Source organism: Amphiprion ocellaris, chromosome 1 (assembly GCF_022539595.1).
Source record: "Amphiprion ocellaris isolate individual 3 ecotype Okinawa chromosome 1, ASM2253959v1, whole genome shotgun sequence".
NCBI lineage: Eukaryota > Metazoa > Chordata > Actinopteri > Pomacentridae > Amphiprion > Amphiprion ocellaris.
The window spans coordinates 3710537-3719543 of NC_072766.1; the positions used below are offsets into that span (position 1 = coordinate 3710537).

Here is a 9007-nt window from a genome sequence, read left to right on the forward strand (position 1 = left end):
GACACGGAAGCATGAATTGGCCTTAATAAGTTGGGTGGATTGTAACTGCAAGCTTTAGGATTCCTCCAGTGTTTTTTAAAGTTCACTTTAAAAATTGGCCTTTTTACCATTCATGGATGTTTACACTGCATATTCACACTTAGCAATAATTTGCCACTGAGCTTGTACAGTGAAATTATGTTTTAATATTTGTTTTTAGCTCCTGTGTGTGCATGTAGATAATATACCCTGCCTTCCTCTCTCTGGTGAACCTGCTGATGAGATTCAATGTGTAAATTGCTGCAGGTGAGTCTTTCTGATTGGCTGAGTGAGTGATTAATTGGTTCCAACTTGACAACCACAGGTTAAAAGCTGCCATTGGCTCTCCTCTCCCCACATCCAGCCAGCATGCTTTGGTCTATGCCTTTTGTGAAATCATTGTAAATAGTGTCGAGCTTGGTAGCGTTTTTGTCTCATCTCTTTGCTCCTGTTTTCCTAAACTGGGAGTTGAGGTAAGAGATTTGGCTTTTGTTCAGTCCTCAGGGTACCTAGCCTGAGGCGAATGTGTTCCTATGAACATTTTTAAGAAATAAATACTTTCAGGGCTGGAACCAGTGTTACTGATAGTTCTTGGGAGCTGGGAAGAGGTTAATGTCATTCAAATATTGCTTTTATGTTTCCCTAGACCAGGGTGGAACAAGCTGTAAAAACTCTCCAGTAGAAACCAGTAAAAACTCAAGGAAGGTTGATGTGTTGATAAAAACAGGAGAGTTTATGGATTGAAGGGCAATAGTTCATGACCTTTAAAAAAATCAATGAACATGCTTTTCGGACATGTTAATTTCTTTTAAAACTTTTATCTGCAAAATTATATTTGTTTCGAAAGAAACAGAAGGAGAGAAAACTGGTGTGAATTTCTCACCATATTGCAAGATCTTGTGTTTGTTTTTCTTGGTAATAGTCTCTGTGGAATGAACAAAGAGCTACTTTTCCTAAACTATTTGGTAACACAAATCTAATTTTTGTTTTGCTATCACGCAGTTTCCAAAAGCTAGTATGATTACATGAAATATATTCATTCTGTCTGTGCTGCAACTTAAAGCAAGAATGTCGACTTGAGAAATGAGTCTAATTCCAACCAAGAACTGAGGAGCACTATTGCCTGTTTGGAATGGGGCAATTGCAGGACAGGGTTGTCTGTCGCTGTATCCTTGACAAAGCGCTTCAGGATGCTTTTGCTTCAAGTGCCTTATGCATTGCAGTTGTACTGGTGTGATAAGCCATTTCCAATTTGCAGTGCACAACAGTTGGGTTTCTGTCTAAAATAAGTGGGCATGCTTCCTGCAGCTTGTTCTCCAGGGGAACCCACACTTAGACCAGGCGCAGCCATCTTTGCAAAACACCATTGTCATAATTGATGATGTTGATTATGTTGTCACCAGCTCTTGTTTAGATTCTCTTTTCCTGTTGCTGGAGAGCAACTCTTGAGTAAAGAATACAGACATGCAGATATACAGACACATACTCCTTCATTTATTGGTGGGATAGAAGATGGGGGACAAAGGCTACGGTGTCATTATCAACGCTGTCTATGAGCAATGCAGTTAACAGCACAGAAAAGTTGTTTTTCCTGTAATGCACACTCTCCGCTGTGTATGTTTAATGGATTGAGCTACAGTTCACGTCTTAAGGCTGCTGAGGATGAGCTCTAACAGTCTGTCAGCGACCTTTCTTGGCTTTCCGTCTGATCAAAGCCTCTATTCAGCAGCACCCGCCGCTGCAGGTCCCAACCCTCTGTCCCTCTCACTTGATGTAGAGGAGAACAAAGGCGAGCTGGAGAAGGACAGACAGAGGAGAGGAGGAGAGAGAAGAAAGTGAGACTAGAGAGGGAGAGAACAGGGAGAGGCCACGCTGAGAGGTCGTGTTTGATGAGAACTCTGGATCTCCTACAGATAGACAATGAGAAAGGTCGGCTCAACTCAGCCAAAATAGAAACATGGAGGAGGCGGGTAGAGGACAAAAGACGAGGCAGACGGAGGAAGAAGAGGAGGAGGAGGAGGAGGGGAGGGATGAGACAGGAGGAGGACCCCACCGGACAGGAGTAGCAGCTCCAATTAAGATTGGTCACCAGATAAGGGGATCTGTGTGTGTGTGTGTGTGTGTGTTTGTGTGTGTCTCTGTGTGTGTGAGTGTGGTGCATGAGTCAGGAAAAGCCTCCTTCAGCGTTAAGTATATGCGTATATATTAGGATGTTTGTGTATTCATGCAGCTGTTTCTGGTTCTCTGTGTTTGTGAGTTTACAGGCACTCTTGCATGCATTTGTAAGGATTTATACAGATTTGTGTTTAGATGTAGAATATGTGTGTGTGTGTGTGTGTGTGTGTGTCTGAGAACTTGCTTCTGTGGAAATATATGCATGCATATGTTTATTTTCGTACCTGTGGTTTCAGAACCTGTGCATGTTCTCTGCATGTGAGCGCTCACATATGTCTCTTTGAGGGTAGCTTTATACTCCTATGCCTACATGTCCATATATGAATATGCATGAATGAGGCACATCCGATATATACGTGTGTGTGAGCATAAATTTGTGTGTGCTAATTAGCCTCGCAGTAATTAATTCCACTGCCACACAGCATTTTCCACACTGACCTTGGCTGCCACGGCGGTCGCTGTGGGGATAGTGTCAATCAGATCTGGCTACCGTGGATGATGTGAGCGTTACTGTACATCAGCAGACCAAGTGGACATCCAGCTGATCTGTGAGCTGTGCATTTTGTGTGCGTGGGAGGATGAAGTACGGTGTTTGTATGTGAGCGAGCGCAGATGATAGGATGAAGAATTTCTGCGCTGCTCATCTGTTGCTAGTGGAAACAGATGATCTTTCAGCCTCGTACAAGGACGGCGGGGCAGAGTGTCAACACCCCCGCTGTGACTCAATCTTTCCTGCTCCAGCGTCTCCGTCTATTGTTGCCTCTGCCCTTGTCTGTCTTTGTCTGACGCTCTATTTTCTTTCATGACACTCAGTATAACCAATAAACCACAGAAGACTAAGGATCAAGATAAAACACTCTGAATAGCCCAGTCCATCATTATTTCATTGTTTCTGATCAATATAAGATGAGTAAGATAAATTATTTACACTGTCATCACCTTTGAGATGTGTCACCTCCACTATTATGATCGGTTAATTACTAGTCGCATTCAGGAATGTGGTTCCAGAGTGACACCTTTCACACCTAAATGCACATGATTATCCCTCAGTTGAACCAAGAATACTGCATGAAGGATGACGAATCATTCGAAAATAGCAGTGTGCTGCTGCTTTGCCACTGATCCACCCTGTAGGCTGTCTCCTCTTCCACTTACAGACTGCACAGTGGGTATTTCAGCCTCATTCTTGCCAAAAATGTCACTGATCTGATGGAAAACATCACAACATACCATCATCATAACAGAGGAAAAATATCCTCACAGCAGCAGATATCTAAAGTAGAATTTCTAAAAGAGGAAACACTAGTTTGTGTTTGACACGATCAGAAGAAAGTGTAGAAACAATTATGAGGATGTCCATCTGTGCTGGTGGGTTGCATTATGCCGTGTGTTAAAACTTTGTGCTTCGCTGATCAACAAGACTTATCGTGCATCACATTCCCAGTAGCAACTCCTCAAGATCACCCGGCTTGGAAAGTTAGGATGACTCACAGGCGATGAAACCTCCCTATCACATCTACCTGCTAAGCTTTTCTGAGCAAATGTTCACCTTGACTCGTCTGTTTGTGAACTCTTTGTTAATTGAAGTAACCGAGCATTCTTCTGTCTTTGTCTTGACAGGTCCAGCTGTTGGACTACGTTCTCAGAAGACTCACGGGGGTGGATACGACTTCCAGGAAGACAGATTTATGATGACCTTCTGACTTATGGAAACTAGACGATGGAGGTATAGCTAAAACTGCTGTACAGTGCGTGCTACAAACATGACACCCTTATGACTAATTCATTGGAAAAGGCTGAAAATATGCAAAGAGTTTCCTCTATCCGACACGTCTCAGCTATTTGAAATATTTAAGGACATATTGAAACTTTTTTTTCCCCTCATATCCTTTCCAGCCATCATCAGCATGACAAGTCTCATTAGTGACTCAGTGTGTGTCACATCCCCTCCCCTCAGTGCTGTTTTTCACACAGTCCAGATCATTTCAACTTTCTGCTGCACAGCTTTAATTCCTGTTCTTTCCTGCTTCATTCCTTTGTCTGTCCTCCATGTCTCAGCAGCTCTCAAAGGTCATATTCTCTATTCTTTTAGGCTCATTGGTCACAGAAGGAGGTCTGTTCCCAGTGCCCACCATTCTAGGACCTTGAAGACCTGTAAGGAAATAGAGCTACTGTAACTTTTAATTGAAATGAAATGAAAAGAGACACGCATCTGCATTTCCAGGTCAGTATTGTTAAAAATAAAGGCTGTTGTTTAAATGGAGATTAATAAATAAGCCAAAATTCCTTGTGGGCCACAGTTAAATGTATTATTTGCCTTTAATATTTTTTAAAAACTAGGTTCATTCCTCACTGTGTGGGTTTGTAGAGTGAATTATTAATCGATATTAAATATACACGCCACAACCAGATTGCATTTAGAACAGGGAAGCCCATCTGTGGTGCAGCAGCATGCAAATATAATCGTTTTGAATTCATATGTTAGGTGAGCAAGTTGATTTGCATACAGATGTGTAATGCACAGCCCTAACAAAGTGCCTGGTTAATTGAATTACCACGGCAGTCTTGGCGGAAAAGTGCTGTGCCAGCAATAAGGCTCTAGTGCTGCAGAGCAGGGCAGCAGTAAGAGTAAACACAGTTGCCCCGCAGGGAGGCATATATCGTTATGTTCCTCCTGTGGTCGTTTGGGAGGGCAGAGCTGTCAGAAACAGGGCCGGGCTGTTACTTCTCTCTGTTTCAGCGTCCCATTGCCATTCTCGCTCTTTACAAGTACCTTTCCTGCAGAAACACTCATCGTCCTCTAACACCCTTTTGCTCACCCCTCGTCCCTGTTCCCTTGGATGCTCCTCTTTCTGCAGAGCACTGTTAGGCCTTTGTGACCATATACTTCTCGATACAAAGAGCCAGGTCCATGAAAGTAAACTTGAAATTGAATCAAAAACTAAAGTCTGTGTTTGGATTGGTACTGCAGTAAATTAAAGTGAAAAAATGATTTAAACGCGTCTGTTTTTGCATGTGATGAGACAAGAACTCAGATTAATTTTGTTCTTCTTGTTCCAGCTGTGAAAGTGCGAAAAGCCGTTGTAAAGATGCAACGCAGATCGACAGACTGAGCGTTCCAGACAGGCAAAGTTGTACTGACTTGGAGATTACCGTGCTTAAGTTATTCAAAAAAAAAAAAAAAAAAAAACACTTGCTAGCTATCTTTTTGTGTAGCAAAATGCATCGCTTTATGTTTCTTCTTCACTATGTCAGCATGACTTATAGGCCTTTCACACTGGACGTGGTCTGTACTGTGCTAGCCGCAGGGTTCAGCGCTCTGCTCACATGGAATCACAGACAACAAGCAAAATAGGCAGAGTTTTCAAAACTTCCTGCAGTAAGACAGAACTTCCGGTTTGTTGCAAACACTTCAATTGCAAAGATGCATGTATCCCATGCTAAGAAGAAAGTGTTACCACTAGTGTTAGTAGTGAGAAGAAGGGGTTTGTCATATTCTGTAGGATCATTATATGTGTGTAGTGTTGCCACCTGTTAACCATGCATCTCTTAAAAGTAAACCTTACATTCCAACATTATATATTGCCTACCTACAACAACACATCTGACTGTTAAAACACACCTGGCATGTCAGCTGGAATGGAAACCTTTTTCCCTGTAAAGGTTTTCCTCCCCAAGTCTCAGTACAACTGCAAAACTGTGTAATATAATTTGGGAAATTCATAACACAATACCAACTTTTCCTCCACTTTGCCCACTGTGCCGCGCAAGATGCCTCGTTTCAAAGTACAGCATTTGAACCACTGTGATTGCACTAGCCATCAAAATAAACTGGTTTTAGAGTGCAGCAGTGTCATTGCGACGTCCTGTCTGAAAGGTCCGTTAATCTGCAGAATATGCTTGCCTTTTAAATGTGAAAAATATTTGGGGTAAGTTGCAGCTCAAAATCAAAGGAGTTTAAGTATCTTGGGAGTTTGTTCACAAGTTATGGGAAAATGCAGCGTGAGATCAACAGCTGGATTGTTGCAGCATCAGCAGTAATTTACCAAGCAGTCGTGTTGAAGAGGGAGCTGAGCCAGAAGACAAAACTGTCCATTTACGAGTCGGTCTGACTTTCAGCTACCATCAGGAGCTCTAGATATTGACTGTAAGAATGACAGACAAGTGGTTGAAATGGGTTTTCTCCATAGTCTCAGCCTCAGAGATATAGGGTGAGGTGCTCAGACATCAGGAGGGAACTTGGAGTAGAATCGCTGCTCCTTTTGTTTCGAGAGGAGCCAACTGAGGTGGTTCGAGCATCTGACTAGGATGTCTCCTGGGTGCCTCCCTTGGAGGTTTTCCTGGCACGTCCAACTGGATTCACCCAGAACTCACCGGAGGGACTACATATCTCATCTGGGAACTCTTTGGGATTCCCCAGGAGGTGCTGGAAAGCAAGACTTGTGGATTGACCTGGTTAGCCTGTTGCACTGTGACTGGACCTTGAATAAGTGGAAGAAAGTGGACAGATGGATTCCCATAGTTGAAAAGTTCAACATCTCTGTGTGTCTCTCAGCTTCACACATCTCGCATGACTCCTGTTCTGTCGAAACTAATTTGAAAATGCAATGAATAGTCCTTCATAGCTATTAATACTTGTACAAAACAACATTTTTGCTAACATGATTTGTAGCATGACTCGGCTGGTATTGTCTTATCAGCTATATTATGCAAAATCAGCAGTTACAGAGGCAACAGGCAGCAGTTTTTTTCAAACATCGCAGCTCCTCTCCATCCAAACTACAAACTGGGGTTTATATTTTTAAATTCACCCATGAGCATTTTTGAAAACCACAGCTTTTGAGAGGGTAGGAAACTATAATAAAGGGGGAAAAAATGTTGGACACCATTTCAATCCCAGCCCCGAATCAGCCCTCAACTTCAGCTCTTTTTTCCCAGCCGAGCTTCCCTCTCTCTCACCTCAGGGTCTGCTCTCACCTCCCTCTCTCAGCCGTGTTAGCCATTCACACTTGGCCTGTGAAATCACACTCTCTTCACAGGGGCTCTTCAACACGCCACGCTCTCCCTCCCTCCCTCTCTCCTCCTCTGTCTCTCTGAATTCTAATTGACTGAACAATGAATCCATCACTGTTTCTCTCGCCTGTAGCAAACAGATGGAGCACCGCCGCTCTCTCTCTTCATTTTCATTGTCCCTATACCTCAACCCTGTCACCGCCATGGCTTCATCAATCTATCTACCTGTGAGTCACACCCTGTTCCTCTTTCACCTGTTCCAACGGCTCACAAATCAAAATGCTTTACTGGGTCTATCCCATAGTCACTGTCCATAACAGCTCCTGTCTGTTACCTCTTTTTACTCACCAGCTCACTGTCGCTTCTAACCGTAATTGAAGAACAAAAACAACAGTGGAACTAAGTGTTGCATGTCTTAACTTTAGTAGTTATAGATCAAATATAGTTTCAGTGACATATTTAGCATTTTAATGTCTGTCATGAGTAACTATTAGTGGCTCAACAGGCAGCTATAACGATTTTTGATCACCTTTAGCGCTTGCTATGATCTATTTTTTCTATTAAACACTGCTGCTGTTGTTACTGAATCCTCCAGCTTTGCTTACAGTCCAACCTGACAAATGCAAACAGGATTTTATTCAGCAAAATAACACATCAATTACTGTAGCACTCAGTCTTACTGTATTTTGACTTAGAACGTGACTAAGTGTCTGCTTTGACATCTGTCTGTGTTTGCATGTGTGTGTGGTTGGATTTGTCGAGTGTGAACTGTTTGTGTGAGAGTGAGAGACAGCCTGGAGTGGTGCATTGTTAAATCTGAGACAGCAGAGAGAGAGAGAGAGAAAAAGAAAAAAAAGCATACATAGCATGTATTATGGACTGTATTCAAAAGCTGCTGCAATGTGAAAGGTTTACATCTGTTCCTTTAGTACGAAATGGCAAAACAGCAGAGATGGATCCTCTTATGAGGTCACAAAGGTTCATTGCACAACAATTACAACTTGGATCTTAGTTTTGCAGCTTTGGCCCGCGTTTCTTTTGGTAATACTCACTCTCCAAGTTACCTACTGAGATCTGGAAACACAGCAAAAGAAATGTTACTAATGATCAAACACAGCTGAAACAAACTCTCCAGTTTGCTGTACTTATTTGGAAAAGAAACAAGGTTAAATTACAAACAAAAGTATTATCCAAACAGTTTACAGCCTGACTCCTTGCTGATACTTTGACCTCACGCTTGCATGCATGCACCTATTTTCCTGTGAAATTAGAGATTTTGATCAATATTTCTGTTGTGTTAATCCAACCGGTGGCTTCCTTCTATGCGTTGTGATGATCTAGCTGACACATAAATCTCTTTGGAGGCGATCTCTGTTCATTTTTTATCCTTTACAGTAGACAAAAAGAAATTCAAAATCGTCTTGGGCTCCTCTGTTTCTGAACACATAACAAAAGGGGGACCGTGTAAGGTGGGAAACACTCAATAGACATACAGTAAATGTACAGTACAAGACGGAACACATACCTTTACAGTAGACAAAAAACATACAAAATCATCCGTCTTATGAACTTGACCTCCTACAGAAAAAACTATGCACATATCAGGACCGGAAAGTGAACTAATAAGTGGGATTACATGACAATAACACACACAAATCACAACTGCACAATCTCGCTTATCTCTCTTTCTGAATGCATGAACAACAGGGGAGAGGTAAGGCGGGAGAAACACATTTATAGAACACTGTGGGCGGCCAAAAGTGCACGTAGGGGTAGGCAGACAAAACCAAACTTTGTGTAA

At 42.3% G+C, this 9007-nt stretch overlaps 1 long non-coding RNA gene across 1 annotated transcript in view; it reads left to right on the forward strand.

Annotated features, from left to right (window-relative positions):
- LOC111565754 (uncharacterized) overlaps positions 1–4479 on the forward strand; it is a 245524-nt gene extending 241045 nt beyond the window's left edge. Inside the window, exons 5-6 of the long non-coding RNA XR_004846994.2 lie at positions 3814–3919; positions 4286–4479. This is a non-coding gene — a long non-coding RNA (uncharacterized LOC111565754). The remainder of the gene's footprint in view (positions 1–3813; positions 3920–4285) is intronic.
- Positions 4480–9007: the final 4528 nt, after the last annotated feature.